General features: G+C 39.2%; 1 protein-coding gene across 3 annotated transcripts in view; it reads right to left on the bottom strand.

The window, feature by feature from the left end:
- Positions 1 to 24,785, bottom strand: part of ZFHX4 (zinc finger homeobox 4) — a 158,297-nt gene that overhangs the window by 99,136 nt on the left and 34,376 nt on the right. The window lies entirely within an intron of this gene.

Here is a 24,785-nt window from a genome sequence, read left to right as displayed (position 1 = left end):
GAAAGAGAATCTGACCTGGACATGCACTTGAAAAAGAAACTCCACTTAGTACTGCTGTATGACACAAAAGGGATGGTTTAGGAGAGACTTTTTATTTCCTTATATTGTTACCTAGTGGCTACATCAGCCATATTTCCTAAGAGCCTGGCTCATTGCTTATTATTGAAAAGCTTAAAAATATTTCTGAAATTAAATCTTTTCTGAAATTAAATCTTTTCTGTTGAAGGGGCTGAACGGCGAGCCTTAGAGACAAAAGCTTTCTCTTTGCCTGAACAACTAAAATCCTTCAAGCTAAACCTAGAAGTACCACTGCTACAGGAAAAAAAAAAAAAAAAAAAAAAAAAAAAAGGAAGAAGAAAAAGAGAAGGAAAAACCCCATACAACATCCAAAACAACAACAAAAAATCCCTAAGACTGTGTCAGTATCCAGTGAATCTTTCATTTCTCTCTGATACTGTCCACAGATGCCACTGTGTTATTTCAGGTTTGAATCCCTGATTAAAAGGACAGTTATAAAAAGGAGAGAGTAAAAAACTCTTGTTTGTTTTGAACAGCTTTGGTTCAGATCTTTGGGGATGTGATCAATAAAAGTAAATACTATTTTTACATTCTGTTTTAATGTTATTTGCAAGTTGATTTTCAATTTATTTTAAGCTATTGTGACAGAGTATAAGACAAAAATAAGTGACAAAGAGAATGGACATCTCACTTCTAATTATATTAAATCATTTAATGAGCCATATATACAGATTGATGCGAAGACAAATCAACTTCTATTTTCACATCTCCATAAAGCTGGATAAGTGAAGGTGGCTTAAAATCATTCCTGTTTTAGGTCAATGTTATTTATCATTGTCCATACTAGGAGCTACTGTACATTGCTTCAGAATAATAGATTTAGCTGGTCTGGATGCCAGTGCCCACTCACATACCCGTGTCTGACTTGGGGATTAAAATAATCCTTATACACCCCCCTCACACACACACACACACCTCTGCCTAAGGCTAGCAATAACAAAGAAAAAACTGATTCCTCTACAAAGATATTTAACTTTAAAAGGTACATTACAGTGCTTACATTACAATGTTATTACAATTAATATTTACAATTAACTAACTTGATATGTGAGGAAGAAATGATAAAAACCTATTAAATGTTAGTTCATTCACAGAACAGCATTAATAAAACTGTTTCATTCTTATCCTTACATTGCAGTAGTCTTGTTTCTCTTGCTTCTCTTGTTATTTGGACTTTATTTGAAGAAGCTCTTATTTGAAAGCCTTTGACTGACTTCCACATCGGTTCACCTTTCAGGGTCTGCATAGCTTTGTTTGGGCCAATGTTTTTTGCTCTGTAGTTCTCACCATTCCAGCCTGGCTGCCTGGAAAAATTGCATCTCAATTTTCCCTTTGAGGTCTTTGCTCAAATAATCAGTGTGTTTTCTTCCTTTCTACTGGAAGAAGCTTTCCTGTTCTTTTGGGTCAAGCAATGCTTTTCCCTCTTACAGCTCTTCTTCAAGGCCCACTGACATCCTAAAGTCTGGGATTTCTCCAGTACATTATTAACGCTCTGCAGGGAAAGGGGAAACAGAGCAAAGTGAAAATACCATGCTCAACAATATGCCTCTCCCTAAAGAAGAGTGATCCCTCTATTGCAATTCAAATCTTCTGCTCTGCCACACTGTCTGCATTACAGAAACCCGAAGTGCTTCCCAGGCAGAGAGTCGAAGTGCATGCCCAGCTCTGTGTGGGGACAAAGCCCTGCAGTGCACCATCTTACCTCCACTTCCTCCATTCCCTTTCAGACCTGGTTTCCACACACAGATTGACTGGCCAGGGCTGGAGAGCCGCCGTGGCAAGACCCAGAGAGCAATCTGGACATGGCTTTGGTAGGTCTGCATTGTTTATTGATAGTAACGTTCACAACACTGGAGTTTGTCTCTCAGAGCACAGTGCACCGAACAATTAATAACGGCTACCACACGGAGTTAACGTGTTACTACGATGCCAGCAAAACTGCAGTGAAAAACAGTAACCTGAGTCAAGCCATATCTCTCACGGTCCCATAAGGATTCTGCAGAAACTTGCTATCACAGGAGCCGGGCAGCAGATGCCCCATCCTCTTCCAAGAGGTGGAATAAAATTGTGTGCTTCCTAAAAACGTGGAGAGATGTTGTGTCGTACTGAATCGTAACTGCTCTTAGAATGACCTATAAAGTGTTTCCAATAGTCATCTGAGTTTAAAAACCATATTCAAAGTCTGTACCTTTACATGTTGTACTTAGGATATCAAATTATCTATGGAGTAATGGTGATGAGTTATTACTCAAATGTGAAAATGCAAGTCTACGGGTCTATGAATGCTCATGTGAAGGGAAACTTTTTGTCATGTTCTTTGAGCAGAAGCAAATTAATTAGTTGCCAAATGGTCCTTTCAGTCTATTGTTTGTACTTCCAAATTAAATAAATGAAACACTAATTATGACGCAGACACTCCTCTCCCACGCTGAGTGATAAGTTGACAAAGGAAAAAAACCAAAACAACCAGACATGCAGATTCAGTTGTTTACTGCTGGAGTAGTACCTTGCCTTAGCAAGACTAAGAATGCCAATAGACATTTACATTTACATTTGAAACACTCAGTTCTTGTATTCATTTTTGAAGTCTAACGCTGTCCTCTGAGAACAGTCACTGAGGGAGACAGAAAGATGGAAATGTGGGAGTAACACTATGAATCATACCCTTGGCCCAGCTATTCCGACATGCTGCCTGTGCAAGTAGCTAGTATCAGATTCACAGAAAAGCAGAGTACAAACACAAGCCCCCCTTAGAGAGCCTAAATGAGTGTGCTGTGTGACAAGGGATCCTTGCCTGACCCTGGACGACAGTCTGTTTGTATCCTGACTTTAACAATAATAATAGAGAACCAAACGTTCTTGTATCTTTTTGTTTTCAGCCACATAATCAGAAACATCATTAATGTTCATCCCCTTATCCTTCTTAAAAATTCCGATAAACTGTTTATCCGGATAACCCCCCACTGCAGCAGTGAATTTCACAGGGTGATTATTTGCTGCAGAAAACAAGAGTAGCTCTGAGTTTCACTGAATGCCACCTCCCACTCCCACTACAGTGTTGAGTAAAGGGAGCACATGGCTGGGTTTCACTCTCTCCTTCATCATTTTATATACAGCCGTAAGCCATACCACCTTGTGCTGTGATCCCTTCAGATCTCGCAGGCTAAAGCAGGGTCAGTACTTGGAGGGGAGATCTCCAAGGAAAACACCAGTGCTACAAAAAAGAGTTTTGGTAATTCATTGATGGTGCACTCTGTCTAAATTAGTAATGAGTCAGTGCCCTAGCTTGGTGTTTAACAGCACCGTCCTGTTAGGAAATGTTTTCTTTTGGTTGAAACAAAGAACAGATTTCATAACTGCTTGTACTTAATAAAGTTATTAAGTACATGGCACATTTTTTTCAAAGGAGGAAGAGTGTTAAGACAAATGTCTTGGCCAAATTTCAACTTGTAATTATGTTTTGCCTACCTACAGGCAATTCCCTGTGCAGTTTCACTTGAACACAGCTTTTTTTTCTTTCTTCACCTGCCTTGAAAATACTTGCAGTGCAATGCTGCTGCACACAGTTAAACATGAGCTTCCTTCCAGTCTACCAGTATGTACATGAAGATGGCCCTATATGCACTTAGGCTAACACAGAATGGAGGAGCACTGAATTTAATTAACATTGTTAAAACATTTTGAAAGCCTCTGAATAAAGGCTTTGCAGAAGTGTAAAGTATTACCATGGTTCCTACAGTCTATTTATTTAGACTTAATAAGATTCACTTCACACACACACACACACACACACACACACAAAAGCCACCTTTTTTTGCTTTGCCAAGTAAAAGCACATTAATAAATAGTGCTGATATCCAAGGCATCAAGAAGAAACTTTCACACCATGGGCACCCTTTACTCCCTTTATCCTGTAAGAATATGAAAGACAAGTGCACTTTGCTATGTGGTGGAATGATCAAAAATTACAAACTTCGATCAAGAAAGCAAGAAAGCAGATTCTGCATTTGCCAACCACTCTCTGAAAACACAAGCTGCCAGCATCTTTGAGATTAAGCCCAGGGCACTGCTAGCTAACCTGAATCACATATCTGAAGTCCGGTTTTCAGAGAGAATCAGGGTCCGACTCATTTATGTCTTTATAGGTTGAAACAGAGTGAAAATGCAACTAGAAACAAGTTGTGAGAGTTGGAATAGATCTGGGACAGCAGCTGCAAAATACTTTGTGCTGTCAGAAGCACTGACTAATGGACAGACAGCTATATTCCTGGCAGCTCAAATCTCCCAAAAGTTTGGAGGTTTACCTTTCTTTTCTCATCAAATCTAAAGGTGTCAAAGTGTGGGCCACTAAGTTCTAGGTTTAGAATTAAAGCATCAGAAGAATATATACTGGATATATTTGTCTTAAGCTCCTGAATTAGTTCCTTCCATGCCCCACCTCTCAGCTGTTTGTTTTCCATGAATTTCTACGAACTAAATCTGCTGACCCAAGCAAGGAATTTGTTTCAGAAAGAGCTACGTTCAAATGCAGACTGCAGAATATCCAAGGAAAGCACATTCTGATGTGTAAACTGAGCATTCACAAAACAGCCAGTTTCTAATGGTACATTTGCAATCCTTTGGGGAACAGAAATTTACCATGTGTCAAACCAAAACTCACCAACAAAGCACAAAAGTTTAAATGTGTTAAATATTGCAAATGACTGCAGGTTGAGCAGCAGCAGCAGGCCTGAGCATAATTTTTTGGAAGATATTTTTAAAACAAAAGAAATTGAGAGAAGCTGATTTGAAAGAGAAGCAACACCCATCCATTTAGCACTTTGCCATATATAAATGACCAAGGCACGCTTACCACTCCTTGGGTTATCTCAGAAGCCAAATGTAGAATCCACCAAGGCTTACGACTGTGGGACAGCTACAGGATGCTGAGTTAGACATTTCTACCAACTGTTGAATACCACCAGCATGACCTCGGTTTACAACACAGCTGGTATATCTAAACCCCAAGTCTGGCAAGATACTGAGTCAAACAATTGATTTCACCATCCAAGTCTGATGAAATAGTTGTGCAGATGAAAATCATCTGCATCTTGGATACCCCCCCACCTCAAGCACAGGTGATTCTCCCATAATGGCCTTGGGCATATGTTGATCAAGAAGGGTGACAGACTAGAACTCAGCAATACTCCACATGGGAGCACATGAGTGCACCCACTGGGCTGATGAACAACCACCCCAAACTGCCCCCGCTCCTGAGTCCTCCTGCAAAAAAAGAATTGAGTCACTCAAGAGTAACTTCATTTATTGCTCTCGTGGCCTTCAGCTATTCATCAATACCACTTTATCATCAAACGTATCAAGAGTATCCAATAGATCTGCAACAACAGGCATGCCTTTAATAGTGTCTAAGGGGTAAAGAAATGCCCTAATGCCTGTGTCATCAAGTGCAGCAAGTAGCACTGATCCTGCCTGTTGTCTTGCCTTTAAATATAGCAATTCTTCGTGCAGGCTTATTGAAAGGACAGTAGTTTCACCAACTGATGCTTGAATGTGCATATTCAGTCAGTCCTAATTTGACTCTATCTTCTGCCAAGAAAGTTAGAGTAGGTTAAAGTTCCCAAGTCTAACTGTCCACATTTTTCTGATTGTAATTGACTTCAAATATTCTAAAACTTATATATATATATTCTTTTCAATAATTAATACAATTAGTTGTGCACATGAATATTTAATAAGCCTTTCCACTAAAGGTTGAACAGTTTAAGGGACTGGTAATAGGAAACAATATTTATTTCATTGGTGGGTTTTAGGATCCTGAAAATGAAAGATGGAAATTACCTGTTCCTTCTTATTGCTAGTACAGAGTTATTCCCTATAGTGATCTGGCCAGATTAAAAATCAGCATTTAAATAGAAGTCACCAATTCAAAAGAGTAGTTCAAATCTGGAGTGACTGCAATACTTTTGCCTGCCAGCTGTCTAGCGGTCCATCAGAAATGGTCTGGCACTCTGACTCTGTTTTTTGATTGGAGCATAAGTCACCAAAAGTCACTATTGCCCTTATCAGGATTGTTGCTATCAGCAGAAAAGCCAGGAAGTGATAGCTCAGGTACCAGTAGCCCTCCTTTTTAACCCTAGGACTATGCTTGCATTCAAGTCATTATACTGGGAGATTCTGCAGCAATGCTCTGTAGTTAGCAGGTATCAGTTGTCTGCCCTTTCAGCGCAACCTTGAGAACTAAAATTCATTAAAATAATTTTTAAATCAATGCACAAATTGAGACTGAACTGTTTAAAGATACTGTTGAACTGCAAAAGACTTCTGAACATTAGAATTAAAAGAAACTCCAAGGATTTATACTACAGTGGCTAAATTCACTTCAGTGTAAATTTTACATTTTGATCACTGAGTAAAAATGAATTCTTTAAAAGTGTTAATAAGTTTTGATATGTATCTACCATTGTTTATTATAATATTTATTATTATTTATAGCCACATAACCCACACAAGTTCCCAAAGGGTTAATGCAACTAGATGAGCTGAAATTCATGAGCGTAATCCTAAACAAGTGAGTTGAAGTTCTATCAGGTCTATTTCATAGCATCAGGGATTACTGCTAGCAGTCTAATCCTACTGAGCCTAAGGGAGGTACGTTGTATTGTATTTGAAATCCTGGCCAGGAAAGAACCGAAGGTTAAATGGGTGCCTTGCTCTGTAATCAAATATCACAGGCACTACTTATCTATTCAATGAACAACTAACGTAGAAAATCAATTAGGAAACAAATAGCTTCTTCTTTTGAATTTTTTTTTTTTTTACCTAACAAAAAGAGAGAGTGAGGAGTAAACGGTTTTATAATATATTTTTGGTGAAACTATACCGTACGACGCACTATAAAACAATTCTACACGTAGACTGGCAAACATTAACTAGAAGGCACAAAACACCCCATAGCAACTGCTGGTGTTTTAATGCTATTTCTTTAAGTGCTAGGGCTATTTTCAAGGCTAGCATGTATTCAAACACAAGCAATTGAGCATCTTCTCAATGTATAAAGCAGCACACAGAAACTACGCATAAAAAAATATTAACTGACTGCAGATAATTGGACTGTGCTCAAATGAAATCACAAATACATATCCGGTTGTTTGTAACTGAACATCTTAAATTATGTATCAGTTGTGAAGAGCATTTCTTCAGCTGTGCATCATCTTTTGTTCACTTGGTTAAAATCCCAGGAGTACTGAAAAAGGCTGAAGCTCCTGCTGGTCTTTGTTCCCAGCAGGGAGAAGTCCCTTTTGGTGGTCTCGAGGTTAACACCCTACCTCCCCCCCCCCCCCCCCATACCTGTCATTCTGAATAGACTTCACAGTCTGTGCACACAGACAAACAGCCTGACCTGGCCAGCTAGCTTGACCCCTGGGCAGGAAGAAGATCACATCTGGTTATTAATATTGGAACATTAAAAAAATGTAATCTTCAAGGCACTCAGAGAAGCAGGCTGGCAATTATACAATATGCACTGGATGTCAGTCAGGGAGCATGTTAGCCTGATATTATGTCCGAGAATGCTAAAACGTTCATTTTACTCTGATGAGGGGTTTCAATACAGTCTCCCTCTGTATCTCTGATAGCTGGTAAGAGAAGTTAGCCCAAAGCACTCAAGTCTTCAGCTTATCTGTTCTTACACTTCCCAATTTTTGGTCTGTTTTACACAATTTTATAATGTAAAACATTCACAGTTGAAAACTGATGTAACCAGAAAAAAAAAAAGCCATGATTTTACAGTAGAGGAAGGCACCTAATAAATGGAACAAAACTCTCAATATTATAATTGTGCTAAACGTGCCCCCATTACATTCTCTGAATATTTTAGCACTATCCAGACTTTTTAGTTCATTCATTCTAGGCAACTGCATATTAGATGGTTTAAACACACTTAGTTTCTATAATTGGTTAAATTTACAGAAACACATTTGTATATGCTTGTGACACATTTATATACACATGCATGTACACAAAGCTTTATATAGCATAGATTTAGCAGTGTCAAGTGTGAAATCTTAGTGCCGCTAAAGTCAATGGAAAATTTACCTTTTGCCTGAGTTGGGCCAAATCTTAACCCTTTCTAAATGACAACACAGAGTCACATTGGGATATGTACTGAGAATATCAAACCCCTGGTCTGACATCTTTACATAGCCAGATAATTATTTGCCCCACTGGTTATGCCTAAAACAGAATGGAAGACCATGGCCTGGAGCTTGTATTTTGCTGGCATCCCACACTTATTGATGCCACATGGAAGATTTTGGATTGCCAGTGTGAACCAGCACAGATCCAGCACCTTTCACAAAGAATGCTCTGACCTCCCAAGGCACACTTGTGTACCTGTCATGTGGAAGGTAGAGGAGCATGGTCTTCAGAGAAGTCTCAAGTGAGTCCTAGAAGACAGTGTCAACATAATCTCTGTGCTTGGAACAAGACCTGAAATAGTCTCCAAGGGTAGTTATTATTAATGCTCCAAACCCAGATAGCTTAAATCAGCTGTCATCAGTTTGGTCTTGCTGCAAACCACCATCAAGTCTTTTTCCTTGCTTCCCTTCAAATGGAAAAATTTCCTTTCAAATCACATTGAGCCAACACCCAGGATGGGCCTTCTACCAATGATGTGTTAATCTTGTGATCTGTGAGTCTGAAAAAGGAGTTTTATAGCACTGGAGGTGGGAAGTTTCCAGCTTTCCAACAGAATGCGAGCACTTGTTTTTAGCTCTGATAGGCCTTGAGATGTCAAGACCTTCAAACTGAAATGCTATTATGTATGGAAAAGCTATTATAGGAAAAATGTAAGACGTTTCTAAAATATATTAGTCACAAAGTCACAGCGGTGTTTTTTCCCCTTAGTATTAGTGGAGCTTGGCTTGGTACATGCAGCCATATGAAAAAAGAGTATTGATGCAGTTAAAGAGAGCTCTACAAATTTCTAACATATTTTTCCTAATGCAAAATATGCAGGAGGTTCAAAATGCATGATAGTTTCCCGTGGTATGGTCAGCATACCTTTTTTCTGTCTTTATTACTTAAAACAACACAGCCCAACTCAAGCTCGAGACAATAAAACCTTTATCCCACTCATCCCAAATAATTAGAAATGCATATTTGATAATGTACACAAACACTCACACATGTATACACAAGAGAAAGTGGGAAAGATTATTGGCAGAAAAGAGAAAAAATATAAAGGAGTTTGGGGCTTGGCAAGAGTGAAATCAGGCTAAGTGCTGCAGAAATGACACCGTTCCAGATGTAGATGGCACTGTGAAAATAGACACGTAGAGATGTTGGTAGAGCAGGAAGAAGAAGAATGTGGTGAGGTGGTAAACGCTGGCCTTATGTGTGCTCAACTGAGTTTGCAGAGAGTAAACCACCAGGCAAGGATGACACTATGCACAGTCCTGAGGGAGCTGGCGTTTTGGAGTGAAATTCCAGGCTTGAGGCAAGAAAGGAAATGTTTCTGACAGGTTGGGGCCTTTCAGGGTGGAGGCTTTCTGGTTTTAAATAGTAGCTGCTTGAAAAATGCTCACAAATGTGGAATAATTTAGGAGGAGAAACAGACTGTGGATGAGGTGACCTAGCATGTATGCTCACAAAGTATGTCATGGTTATCAATACCCAGTAACCTGGTTTGATCTGCAAGAGATATTTAGGAGGTGGATTTCATTCTAACAACACTCACCCTGTATCAAACAGGGGAGCTGTTTTGGTGAGAGGGAAAACACTTCCAAATTCAAATCCTCTCCTCTTTTTCACACCCTTTTTGCAGAGCAGTCTCTCTGATTCTTCCTTTGTAACTAGCCTTTTCTCCAGAGCACCAGAAACAAATGGAAAAACCCTAGAAATAAACTTCGGGAGAAAAACAGAAACAGCAACCATCAATTTCAGCAAGAAATTACCCAAATAACAGAACTTTTTGAACTGGATAATTTCTCACAGTAGTGACAAACCACAGTAGTCAAACCACAGGAGAGCCATGTCCCAGTCAATTGACAGAGTTAAGAAACACTGTCATTTTTGGAAAACTCCTGGGCCAACTCCATTCTTGGAGTAACACTACCGACATCAGCAATATTACAACAAAGATGGATTTGGCCCGCATTCTTCCCATCTCTTTCCTCTCATCACCATTTTAATAGGAAACAAACAATTTTTTTAAAGCTTCAGACAAATTCTACAGAGGATGAAAAGTCACACAACCAGTAAAACCCCTGTATTTTTCCTGTATCTTTGCAAATGTTTAGACTTTTGTTTAACAATATGACCTATCTCATACCAAAGAAAACACCTCAGGGGCTCTGCTCATGTCGTTAGCAGCTGAGTATCTTATCTTTGGGGCAAACTGAGGAAATAATCTTCACCAAAAGCTGAATGCCAGATGAAAAGTTGGAGGATGGGGTGTGTGAATGAGAGCCTGGTATATGTTTTAGCAACTAAAAAGAACAACCAGTGCTTGGAAACCACTGTGATAGTTCATCAAGCCCAGAACGCAGTGACACAGCCCAGGCAGGCTCCCTGCAAAGGTGAGCACGTGAGAAACGAAACCTACCTGAGCAAAGGATCAAAGTACAGGACTGCAGTCAGACCCTACAGTTTGTGGCAGCAGCCGCTGCCTCTCTGTCCCCGACAAAACGGTTCCTGCGGTCACCAGCATGCCCCTGAGCCGGCTCTACCCGGGAGCTCCCCACGACTCCCTGTGCAGGGTGGGATTTCGCTCTCATCGCAGACACGCTTACGTGCGCTCTAGCTACTGCCCTTCCCGGTCCTTTCCTGGAGACATTCCCTGCCTGGTGCGAGGTGGGAAGGACAGTGCGCACACAGCTGGCGCTCTGCCAGCCGGGGACTCCCTGACATGAGCAGAGTAACCCTGCCCTCCCCCACGGCAGGGAACTTGCATCAAATCTCCAGTTTCTTTTGCTCCATTAATGGCAGAAAGGGAGCTGAGCCAAGGTTAGAGAGCGTTGTCCTGTGACCGTCTGTTTGTCATACGTTTCCTTAGTTCAAGTTTTCTCCAATGACTAACGCCCTCTTTACGAGTTTCAAACAGAAGTAAACTACTCTAAGATGCAAACCACTGGAGCTAGCGAGAACCATTTAGAAGTACTTCATTTTATGGGGACATAGGAAATAAAAAAGGAAAAAAAACCCAACAGTTATGTACTTCAACTTCCCAGAAAGAGGGAGGGGGGAGAATCTAAAGTATTTCAAACTTAATTTTGTGAAAAGATATTCAGTAAGCCACAGCCAAGATAAAAGCGTATCAACATGCCTCTTTTGCTTTAACTAATTAGCAGTATTACAGGGTTCAGTAGTGACATTTCAGCAGTAATTGATCCTCTCATGCAATTTTTGTGTATTTCAAACTAGCCAATGAATGCATCCAGCCAGGAGGGCTGTGCAAGGACAGACAGAGGCTGGCAGTCAGCACAGAGGAGCCGGTCACCACCTGAGAGTGACCTTGGACCCCAGGATGCTAAACATATGCAATCAGCAGGAGCCGCTAGCATTCAGCATTTCTGAAAATCAGATCCCTAATCCCTCCACTTTTAGCACTTCCCTCACCACTGGCAGGTAGCAGAGCTAATTTAAATTCAGGTGTCGACTGCCCTAACCTAGTGTTTGTATATACTCACACAGGGAATCAGGAACTTCCTGGCTTGCTCTGAAATTAGTATTTCATTTCAGATTTTGTGCTGACTTGGTGGGGACGGCATTTGGCATCATAATTTCACGTTACTTCATACTACATACAGGGTAACTTAGGAACTATATACTCCTTTCTCTTCTAAACCCTAATGTTAAAGGCTTTCATGTCAAGCAGCATGAAGGCCAGAACAATCCAAAAGTCAACACAGCTCCCACAGTATGACTTCAACCACAACAGACATCCCATCTGTATTTCATGGTGTACCTTAATAACAATCAATAATACATTAAAATTAGCATTGAACAGTATAAAAAGAGCACAGTACAAAGAGTCCATTTGAGTTATGCCTCATCCTTGTAGTCCACATGCAGAAACAACATCTTCTGTTTTGCACCAGCAAATGAATATCTGGGGTAAATTTTGCAGATAGATGGCTAATTAGCTATTTCTGGCTCAACAAATAGTTAACTGCCTATGGGTATTCACACCCCAAGTCACTACCTAGAGCAAAAAATGTGGGAAAGCGAGAAGAGGCAGTTGTCTGAAGAGACAGGCAATGTGACACGGGGGTAAGCTGGATGCTTCTTTCCCTCACTCTCCTAATACTACGGGGAAATGAATTCTTCCGTGGGGTAATTCAGAACTGAAGTTTTTCCCTCTTGGCTGACTAAGAAGTGGCCTAACCACTTAACATGGGCACCTAACACAGAGGCAAAAAAGTCCTGGATTAGAAACTGACACAGACAGAAAACAAGCTAAAGGAACTAACAGGCCATTTAACAGAACAAAAGTTAACTCTGGGCCTTCTAACATCAAACTAGGACTGATCTTGCAGAGGGTATAGTTGAATTCATGCCAGTAAAGACCAGCCAAAGAACCATCAGGTATGCCAGAGAGGTTTAAAGCTAGCTGTGCACGCAGGTGTAATTCAGTATTGACAAATGAATCCAAGAAAATGTATATTAGAAGGAATAATTTGAACCAATCAAACATGTTACTGTTCTCTATGTTAAATGTAACCGCTTTAGGACACTTGGGCATCAGTATGAAGGTGGGCGTGGGAAGAGAGATGCAATGAAAGGCAACATATTTCCAGCACAGGATGCAATAGGATTTGTTTAAAGCAGATTATATTTTTGGATGCACCAGGCATGGGACAGTAAGATCACACAGCTCCACTAAGAACAGTGTCTTCAGTTCTGAAATAAATGTATCTCTCAAGAAAAATTTAGCAGGGGTAGAAGGAGTTCAGAGGTCAGCGATGGGATTAGCAGAAATGTGGAAAAACTTTCACTAAGAGCAACACTGAATAGATTTAAATTCTTTGGTGTATAAATAGTGTAAGTAAAAGAGAGACATGATAGAAAGATCAGAAAATAATCATAAAGATTATTATGAAGATATAAAGATTATAGAGAAAGATCATAAAGCAAGTAAGAACACATGATCTTTCTTGTTCTGTTACCAGATGAATAAATAAACAAACCTTAATAACTTAAATGAATGACAGAAATTTTTAAAAGCTGAAAAATTATATTTATATGCAGGTTAAATTAACCTGTGGAACTCCTTCCCACTGCGTGTGATCTTTGTGTACATATAAGACCACCCAAAGACCACTTTTGGGGAAAAAAACCCCAAACTTGATTTCGTATGATGATAATTGATTGTTCTTTAAGTACAGAGGACATACAAGACGAAAAAGAATTTTCCTGTACGAGCAACATTATTCCGTATTTGCCCATGAAAGATTTTTTTGCTCTGCTCTGACAAGCAATTGTTGTTAGCCAGTCTGGAGCAAAGAGATTAGATAAGGTGGACTAATGGTATAATTTGCTGTGATAGCACAGTGATTGCATACTTGGCCTATTAATGTGTTATTGCTTCTAAAACAGCATTCTCTTCTGTTATGGACAGCCACTGCAAGAGGTGTACTTGAGTAACTTTATTTGCAATGGAGTATTTTTCATTAGGACAGCCTGGAAAGATATTTCATGATTAAGTGACTCAGAAACAGCTCCAAAGAAGAAAGAAATATTCTTTACCACCAGACCAAATCCTGGTAATTTCAGCCCTAAAAGTGTCTATAAGAAAATTATGAGTAGCTGGGAGAAGGAAATTAGAACAGAAATGGAAATCCAACCTTTACTACAGCAGACACTAACATATATAGACCTTTGTACAGTATTAGGTGACAGTAGCAGCCTGGGGTATGTATGGACACACATAGTTTTAAATTCTGTTTATGCTCTTGGGAAGTGTACACTTTTATAAGCACACACACCTGCCTTTTTGCTTCCCTCCACTGCACCCCCTGTGCAAGAAACCCAGTCTCCAACAACTGCGACTTCCTCCTTAACACTAGTTTTGGATAATATCTGAGTTCTCATGAGCATGAACAACTTCAGACTCCATCTCAAACTCATTCCTCCCAGTAACAGACACTCTATTAAGCACATGTACAGATAAATATAGGCAGACAGAAAGAGAGAGATTTCTTCACATATGTGAAGAAATTAAGTGGTATGCTTAATTACATTTCTGTAAGGTCCATTTAGACTGCCAAACATATTGGGGGCCAACCTCTCACTCACCTCTGCTTGGTTAGAGACACATTTTCTTTTTTCCCAAGGCCATGCTCTGTTTCCTAGTCCAGACAGTATTGAGCTTACCTTCTAAATCTATTAGGACAAACAACTACTAGAAGTAAAGGACAGACATTTGTTTAGTTCCTGGTGTGAACATGTGAGGCACAAAGCCTTTGAATCTGCAGAGCACAAAAGCTGAGCGAACTGGAATACAAGCTTGAACTCTGTAACATGAGATTTCAGAGTTCTCCTTTTATTGATTACCAGCTCAACACTCATAAAAAATATTACATACATACAACTCTTCAAAACTAGCATAGTTCTTGTCCTTTGTATACCCCAAAATGCTTTAGGTAAACCTTATCATCTGTTTGATACTTTTGAGGTAGCTGAGGCCACAGAATTTGAGCTGTTCAGAGGAGAACTCATGAAAGAAAACCCTAGAAAGACTTCTGGATTCAGGTCCTACATGTAATATGTTGAGTCATAGATGATCCCACAAACTTATTTTTGTTTTTCAAGAAATGAAAAAAAAAAAAAAAAAACCAAAAAAAAAACCCCAAACATTCAAAGAGACTACAAAGCGTCTAACTGAGAAAGGATTTTCTCCTTTTCAAAAATACCTGCCAGGAGTCCTAATGACTAGTTCTGAAGATTTTCATCCTTTGAGTTCTATAAGCCACAGAAATTCAAGTATCATAAAGATACTGGTGAAGACTGACATGCTGCAAGAAATACCAGTGGATATAGGAACAGGGAGAGGGAACACATCGAAAGCATATCCAATTCATCATCACCTCTGAGACTATCTTAGCAAGTCAAAAACTGACAAAAGATATTCACAACTTAGGTACAACATCTATTTCTGAGATGCATCTACATTGGGGCCAATACAGCAGTGCTTTCAAATCTGCCCAATGACTCTAGGTCACAAATTTCTTAATTAGTCTTAAACTATTTTGTGGCCTGTGATCTTTGTCATCTGAGAGCTGACTTCAGAAGATCCTGCTCTGATATATCACAGCAGGGTCCTGACTTCCTCCTGGGTCAAAGATTTTGAGTCACAGAAGTTCCTGGACAAATAAGGACAAAAGGTTTTCAGAAACACTTGCAGTTTGGCCTTGTTTTTTCCACCAGCTTCATTCTTCCTAATCTCCAGTCATTCATTAGCTGCGTACATATCTGCAAATGCCAAAGGGTTTTTCCAAAATAGTAACATCTAGATACTAAAAAGTGTCTCATTTCAGTAGTAAAGCAAGCCTTTTTCCATGCTCTCATCACTAGCAGACACAAAGAGCAAGAATACCAAGATCCTCCTTAGACTCTGTTTCATTGTCCCAGCTGTAAAAATATCAAGCTTCTGGCCTTTCACAAAGTGTTTATTCAATTAGAAAACTTCAGTAGTTTTGCCTCAATCTATTTCCCAGAGTTTTTGTCTAGGTTACATAGAAAAGAGGCACACTGTTGATTGAATGGAATGAAGCTGCATCAGGGGAAGTTCAGACTGGACATTAGGAAAAGGTTCTTCACTGAGGGGTGGTCAGTCCCTGGAACAGGCTCCCCAGGGAAGTAGTCACAGCACCAAGCCTGCCAGAGTTCAAGGAGTGCTCTTAGACATATGGTTTATTTTTAGGTCGTCCTGCGAGGAGCAGGGAGTTGGACTCAGTGATCCTTATGGGTCCCTTCCAACTCTAGATATTCTGATTCTACGATTCTGTGAATAAGACGTGCCCTTCCTTCCCTTTTGCCATTAGGACCCAGAGTTTTGAATTTAGCATAAGGATAACATCAGTCATACCTGGTATGATACTTGAGCCAGTTGCAACTTTTCGGGATTTCCCATGGAAAACATCTTCCTTCTTAACAAAGCAGTTGGGAGACAACTGACCTCCCCCACACCCCCAGCCAAGGACTGCTGTAGGCTCAATCATAAGTTTAGGATGTCAGTGGAAAAATTCCATACATGTCAAACAGCTTTAGACCGAGACTATATAGACGATTGGAAGTGCCTGCTAATTCTGGTAAGAAGAGTTTCCACTGTAAGCCTTTGTTTTAAATAGGGTCATCACAACAGGATTGATCTTGACATTTCTCTGAATAAGGGTAAGCTGGTTTTCTATAAAAAGTCTGCGCACAAACTCTCCCTGAACAGCAGATTCTGTGCTGCCTTTATGGGTAGAGGTGGCTCTATGGTTCTTCTCTCCAGAAGCAGTGCAAGGAAGCGGCGTATGTTCTTTGGGACAGTTTACAATGGAGAACAGAGATTACAAATAAACACTCTTCTTCGGGCAGACTCCTGAATACTGTCCCTATATGCTAGGTTGCCTGCACACATCCAGCAATAAACCAGTAGTTATATAGTCATGTATTTTAGACATGTGAATCGTGTTAACAGCATGGTTTGATTAACACTCTAGGATAACAGTTTGAAATACAAAAAAAATGACATTTTTTGTTAGGCAACTCGTGTGGTCAAATATCCACTCTTGGAATAAGATTAGTATATTACCGTTCATGGCTCCCATTAGCAATATGTAGCTTCCTATTCATGCATATAAGCAAAGCATATTGCTCATATTCTTCATATATGAGAAACCCTTTTTTTTTCTGTTCTTGTCCCTGCCACTGCAGTAGGATGCCCCTGGCATGGGAATCTGCACACTTCATCATTCAAGGACTACCTTTGCTTGATTTTTGTTCCCTTCAATGCCCCCTGCCTTTAAAAGCTAAAGATTATTTTAATGCCTTCCCTCCCACAGGGAGAGTAGAACATACAGTTTCCCCTGAGGCTATGGTGCACAATACTCTCTGTATCTGTCTGCTGCAGAACTGCAGGGCTGGCACCTTCTGCTGCAGACCAAGGGGGTCATGACATCCTCCTTCATGGCTGTCCACAAAGCGAAGGTCTTGTGGCTCTTAGCAAAGCTTCACTTTCTTTATGTATCAGCACGAGGGTGTACAATCATCATTCTGCACTATCTGCCTGTATTAAGTACACCAGCCTAACAGACAGACCACCAGGATCAAAAAACGTTACAAGCTACCGCTTATGATTTATGTTTTATTAACATGAAAACCCTACCCACATTTAATGTAATTACTACCTATTTCCTGTTCTACTGTATTGTATTTTGCCCACAAACATACACATGGAAGTTTATCCAATAAAATATGTCTCCTGCATTGTGCCCAGTTCTTGCTAAAACCAACAGAATTGGTATTACTCAGCATTTCACATCAGCCTCTTCACTATCCTTCCTCACAAAATCTGACTGGAGCATTGCTCCAGTGGTACCCCAAAGGAGGAAAAAAATAAATGCGGAAAATGAATGTGTCTATCTAGCAAGACAGACACATATAGAGCCAATACAGTCTCAAGAGCTGTGTATCAAACAGCTCAAAGCACAGTCCTGTACATATGAGGTCTCTGAGGTTTTATTCCCATCAGTCCTCCCATAATTTCCAAATTCTGGAATTTTGTCTGGACGGACTGACAAATGCATAGGCCAAGGGAAAGTTACTCCTAAATCACTTAGCAAAAGCAGCTGAAGTACACATATGCATGTCAAAATATAACTTTCCTGTCAAGTCTCATTCTTTTTTTTTTTCAGTGCTTGTTCTTAAATACATGGAAGAGATGGCGGAGAAAAAATCCCACCTGGGAGAGTCTGGTAAACTGTAATTACAATTTTAGAGAAGGCACCTGTAGTGAGTTGCACAGTACCAGCTAAAATCTCCTAAGGGTAACAAGAAAATCTATGTTGCAAGGCTGGGAGGGAGTGGCTGCTAAATCCATAGCTGCAGTCTATTTATGCACATATACACAGGCACTCACATTGACATAATACTCTTACATATGCTATACACTGTGTCTCTACTTTGAACCTCAGTCAGAAATAATTACATATTTCTCTTAATGTCAGAATGAAAGAACTCCAGGCACAAAAACCAGCTGTTATACAGCCATTTTGTGTGTTGAGCATACCGAATAAACGAGGCTGATTCTCTTTATGCTGCTTTTGCTCTCCTCCTTGCTCACTCTTCCTGCTCTGCAAGAGGAGCTATGAGCTGGGGCTCCACTGGGCAGGCTGCGCATTGCAAGTCCTGTCCAAACAGTCTGGTACAGCCTCCTTTCAAAGAGTAGCCTTGTACATCCTCACCCAGGGCAGCACACAGACTGGGATCCTAGACAGCATTTCAATGGAAGAACATGGGGATCCTCTAAACCATGATTTGAGAATACCTTTCTGCTTTAGCAGTGTACCATAAGCTGAATATAATGCACGCTATTTTTCACAAGGACCATTACACAGGACTATCTGAGAGCCAGACAACATCTGAATATCAATTAAATATACATGACATATAATGTGAAAATTATTTCTCTACTATTGGATTTTAAATTTAAAATAAAAAAGAATAGGATTGAAATTACTATTCTGCTAGTGCACAATTTATTTGTTGTTTTTTTTTTAAATAAATGTACTTGTCTATAGTGTATAAGTAAATACCGTAGGCATATATGTTATGTATAGCTATGTATAGCTGACTACACAATGTGTTCTCTGAACATTCATTTCTCTTCATACATGTAAGCACAACAGCATAATCTGAATTACAATAACTAAAACTTGCAGTGGAAGTGAAATTTCATAAAGCATTTAAAACCTTAAATGAACATCAACCTGAAAGTACTATAAAAATTGAAATATCCTCTATCGTGAGGTTTATGTTTAGCAACAAATTAGAATAACTTTTGTTTATCACTGGAAACAGCTTTCTTCACCTAAACAAACAACAAGAATAAGATTAAGCAAAATATGTTTTGGCTCCTCAGATGTGCAGACATATTCCAATTTCCTTTCCACAATGATTTTTATGCAAATCAATGCTGCACAATCTCCTGACCTCTTTTACCATCATACTGGGACAATGACAGTTCAATAATTGGACTGGCACATATCTAGGATATTTGATTTTAAATTAAAAAGTTAGTGCAGGACAATTGAAATGAAAAGAATGTGACTTTCTGTTAATTCCGGACTGATCAAGTATCAACGTTTCATGCCAAACAGAGTAAAGCAAACAAAGTGATTGGGGCTGTTAGTCCATTCATCCTCGTATGCATATACTTCACACCCCCCACCTCAGTTGTTAATTCCTAACAACGATGCTTTCATCCAGAACAAGGATAATGAGAAAAACCCAAGCAGTGTTCCTTGGGGAACTGTTACACTAAAAGTTACCTAAGGACTAAATCCCACTTGTGCCTCCTGCACGTGATAAAGATGAGGAAAGCATTCAATATCCTGGCTGATTTAAAATCCAAATATGCAAACAGCATTATGGAATCCAGACAGACTATTCTGCTTCGCTGATGGCAGATGCAGAAAAAAAGCTAGTCTAATTAAGATTTTGACTTTGAACCAGCAGAGGAGTGGACACCTCGCTTTAAAAAAGCAGTGCATAACCCCAGCTGAAGAGCAGGTGCTGCATGGTATTTGCATTTCCTGCAGAGGATGCTAGCTAGCAGGACCAAGCAGTTGACCGTGAAAATTCTTGGCCCTAAGTGACCCAAGGACAGACTATAAATCCATCCTATAAAATATAGTAAAAGCCCCGTTTGTTCTTCCACCCTTTCAATATGTGATGTTATACATTTGTGATTATCTCATTTTATTGGGGTCTTTAGAAAGCTGTTTATGATCATTTGTGGACAAAACAAAGGCTCATTGTAAACTCTTTTTTAAATAAGTTGGAGGTCAGTATGAAACAAAGGGCACCACTTTCATGACTGCAAAATGCAAGCTATGCTTGTATGTGTAGTATTACAATGCACTTCAGCAAAGGGATAGAGTCCTAGCTAATTACAAAGCTAACATATAATAGTATTGCATTAGCAGCCCAAGAAATTCCTATTGAATTGCATACATCTGAAAATAGAAAGACGTGCTTGTGCTGAAACTTAATTATCTTGGCAAAAACTGTGAGGGCCAGATTCTCAGAAGACATAAACACAAAGCTCTGCTTTACACTCCCGAGGATCTAATTCTTTGTTTATTCAGATAACCTCCATCAGATAAAACTTAGCATTTGGATTGACTAATTTGCCTTATTATTTATCGTATCTACAGCTAACTAATACAATTACTACTCGGCTTGTGAGTAGGAAATAGAATACTGCTGATCTACAAATACAAGGTCTGAAAGAGACAATCAGCATGCTCTGCCAGGTTAAAAATGTTAATGCTGTTGCATTCCACCCTAGGCAAAGAAGACAAGCCTTTTTCAAGGACAGCTCTGACTGAAATTCTTTTTTATGGGTTCAAAGTAAAACATTATGGTAAAAAATGAATACAGCTTTGTTTGTTTCTTCAGTCATCGTTAGCAATAGACATAAGGGTATTCTGTTTTTGAGCCCATATGGAAAGATCATCAACACTTTCTGCTTCTGGGTCCTTTGCCAAAATACCATATCCCACATGCCTTTTACCTTAAAACATAAAAGAAAAGGTGTTGTTCTGGTCAAATAAAGAAATAATTTTTACTAGCATACGTCTAATGTTAAAGCTGCCTAAATCCTGCCAAAGACATTAAAACACCATCTGCAAAACAGATTTTCATTAAATTGATCAGTTTAAAGTTAAGCAGCTAGGCAGATGATGCTTTTGAGCTAACCTTTAACCTTTAACCTTCTTAAACTGAAATCAGGTCACTCCTTTTGGGTAATATCTTTGCCGTTTGAGAACACGAGAGGTAAGGTGACCTATCCAAATTGAACTGACAATCATAACATTAATAGTGTTATAGATCAATATTTTGTCAATAAAGGGAAAACCAAGGTGGTTTTCACACAGCTGAGTATTAGTCTGCTAACTGCTGCCTATCACTTTCCCTGAGCTCCTAAATAGTTGCATATATGATGTAAACTGCAGTAAATATCCAATATAAAAGTAATGTCTATTAAAGCTATTATCAGCTAATGGAATATTTTTTATGGACTAACTTCAAATACTTATTTGTGATTAGAAATTGATCATGTCGTTCAGTTACTTGGTTAACTGAAACTTCTTTTTAGTCACTCCAGTTTACTTTGCAAAAAGGCTTCCCTGTATGTATTTATTTATTTATTAAAAGTATTTGGAAACTATTTTATGAGCACAGGACGTGATATATGCGGTTCCCTGAATCAAAAGCTATTTGACTAAGCTACAAAATGGCTTCCTTAAGAGCGGTTCCAACTATATGTACTTTATATCCACAGAGACAGATCACTGCCCTGCCTTAGCTTCCCAAATCTGCAGAAGTTGAACGCTTCCTCCTGCAGAATGGAAATGCACTCTGTTGCTATAGAGGCTTTCTCTGTTTACTTGCGGAGTCATTGAATGCTTCTTGATGGACGCTGTGAAGGACTTGTAACTCTTCTGTGGTTTAATTTGCTAATATCGAGCACCACAATTCCAAATGTAAGTCTTTGGGAAATTCATTTAGGCCAAGCTGAGTTCACCCAGGGTAAGGCCGTCTTTGTTCTGGTTCCTAGCAGCTGCATTACCAACACCATTTGAATACTGCACTTCTGTAAGGAGCAATCAGGCCATTTCTTTTTTAAATCACTTAAAAAACAGCTAAAGGTTTCACTTTGCCACATTTAGAATCTAACTCTAAAAGTGACATTTCAGTACTGCCTAAAATTATACAGCTTCAGAAGAGAAGCTCTGATGTTCATGGTCGCTTTAAAAGCTACTGTTATGAAAAGACATCCTTTTATTTCATCAATAGTTAAGCACAGGAAGAGAAATCAAGCTGTTATGGCAACATTTATAAAAAGAAAATTCACAAAACAATAACATTTAAATAAATATAAATGACTAAAGAAAAACTTTGAGGTACTTGACAAAGCAAAGGAACAAAGTCACAGATTCTTTTTCTGTGCTTTCAGATGGTTTTAGTATTAAAGTTTTTATTGCCAAACCATATTCACAGCACCTTAATTTTAAAAGAGTTAGAGGAGCTGCTTGAATATAAACACAATTCATGAATATTCGATATCGCTCCCAAGGCATATATCTATTATTCATACAAATTAATGTTCTTTTTTTCCTTAGGTACTCTAAAAGTTTATCTGATGTATGAAGAGAAAAAAAGTTTACAACTCTCTTGGTGTCAACAGCTTCACCAAGACCTGACGAAGCTATCAAGTCTGCTAGCAGATAACTTTACAGACTTTCAAAATCTCATTTATTTCCACCTTGAGGCCTAAATGTACACCCACAATTAAAAGTAAAGTTTTCTGGGTGACGTACAGAGGCATTACATTCTGTTATAAAGCACACACATCTAGAACATTTTGGTTATTTGGGACACATTGTAGTACTGCCAACCCCAAATCTTAAAAAAATAAAACTACTAATACTCCAAATGATACTTTAAATAAGTCATTCTTCTCCTTCAAATTAGCCTTAAAATGAGATTATATAAAAATAGTGTGTGCACGTGTACATGCTATCTGCTTTCTGCCAGTTGTTAAGCCTAGCAGGGTTCAAATTTCCAAGCTTCTCTGAGAAGTCATGAGGGACAGAAACTTGAAAAAGCTGAGATTCTCCCTAGCAATCCTAGGGACAAGTCTTTAAAAATACATGTGTTGGGAGACTTGCAACCCTATAGTTACCAGCAGTACACTTTCAATTGTCCTTCGGTAGGACATGAAGCTTAGAGAGTGTCTAAGAGCTCATGCATTCCTTCTCCACTGGGATGTCCTTCACCCTGATTCAGATACTGAACTTAAAAGGTTAGCGATGGTCATTTGCCATGTACAACAGCTGCACCACAAAGGCACTACTGAATTGCTCCATCTAACAAATCAGGATATGGCAAAGAAGCAGGTTCAGCGACAGGACATTTTTAGTGATGAGGGCTCAGAGATGAGACTCACTCTCTTAGTATGTTAAATCAAATGTTTTGCAGGACATGCTGCAAACCCTAACATATTTGACGAAGATTTCTCTAGAGATCGGGTTGAGTGAGTGAAGAGACAGTGCTGTTTTGAGTAGACAGTTTGTACCTTGCAACTCCATAGCTATGCCTATAGCTTTATTGAAAAAATAAGCAACTGGCATCTTATTTTCAACAATCTCTGAAGCTCTGCCAGTGAAGCCATCTGAGAGAAGCCCTCTGCCTTCCCACCTCTCATTCTATCATTCCTGTCTGTGACACGGTTTGCAGCAGCATCTCTCTGAATGGTGGCATTATAAAACAGATCATTGAAATCATCCAGGTTAACACTCTAAAAAAGAGATGGGGACCAATAATGTTTAACTCAGATCATTTAAAAACCTGACTTAGAGTGTGGCTGCACAGTCGGCGTAAGCGGAGGGAGCAAGGAACCGCTTCCCGGATGACCGGAAGCAGGAACTTCTGAAGGCAGTTTTGCTGCCAAGGCAGACTAACCGTGCCACTAGAGTCTCAGTTCTTTTGGCACTTTTTAAAACAGGACTCTAGATCTTTTAAAAAAACCCAACAAATAAGCACAAGCCCCCACTCCCCTAGAGTTAAGGAAAAATGCAATTTAAATAAAATACATAATTAAATTAGCAGAGCAGCCAGCACTGTGGGACAATAGAATACACCCGATCTTGTGTTACTGCCATTTTTGTCCACGGCAGATCCGCCAAGGTTGCAACTATCAGGTTATAAAATGAAAATCTACATGGCTACCTGTGCACCCTGTGTTAGCTCGGAACAACCATTTGAACATGGTTGAACACCAGCAAAACATTATTTCTTGCTTAAACTAGAGGTCTGCTGAGGGTCTTCTGCATTTGTTCCATGTGTACACATTTTCAACATGATTAGAAAACCAGCATAGTTGCTGTAATCAGCAGATGACTCCTGATAGTTTAGTTATCACAGATTTCTAGTATAAATCAATAGATAACACTTGCAAAATGGATTTTCTAATCATATTTAGAGCTTGTTACAGTGACTAATGGTTTGCAATATTTCCTGAATTTTTATATCCCCTAGACAAAAGAAGTTTTTAATAAGTTACAAAGTTATTCATCTTGGAAATGAATGTGTTATATTTTGTACATGAACCAAGACAATCAAGCCAATCCAGTAAACACACTGCAGAAAATAAGTTACCCCATAATTAGGGTTTGGAAAAAGTCATGACAAGTTGTGTAATAAATGGTATTCATCACTCCCACATATTCATTATATCCACATAGTTTTTTCCAGTAAAGATAAAAATATAGTTGCCATTCTACTAACATATTTATCTACACCACACCCTTTCATGTTTGTGAAATATCATTACTGGCTTGGAAAAGAAGGGCAGACAAAAGGATGATAGTGCTTACTTTTGAATATCCTTGGTAATAATGTGGCATATTGCATGTGCTTACTGAAAATACCAA

Source organism: Accipiter gentilis, chromosome 2, assembly GCF_929443795.1.
Source record: "Accipiter gentilis chromosome 2, bAccGen1.1, whole genome shotgun sequence".
Classification (NCBI taxonomy): Eukaryota; Metazoa; Chordata; class Aves; order Accipitriformes; family Accipitridae; genus Astur; species Astur gentilis.
Note: the sequence above shows the minus strand (reverse complement) of the source record. Positions and strands in the feature narration are given on the sequence as shown.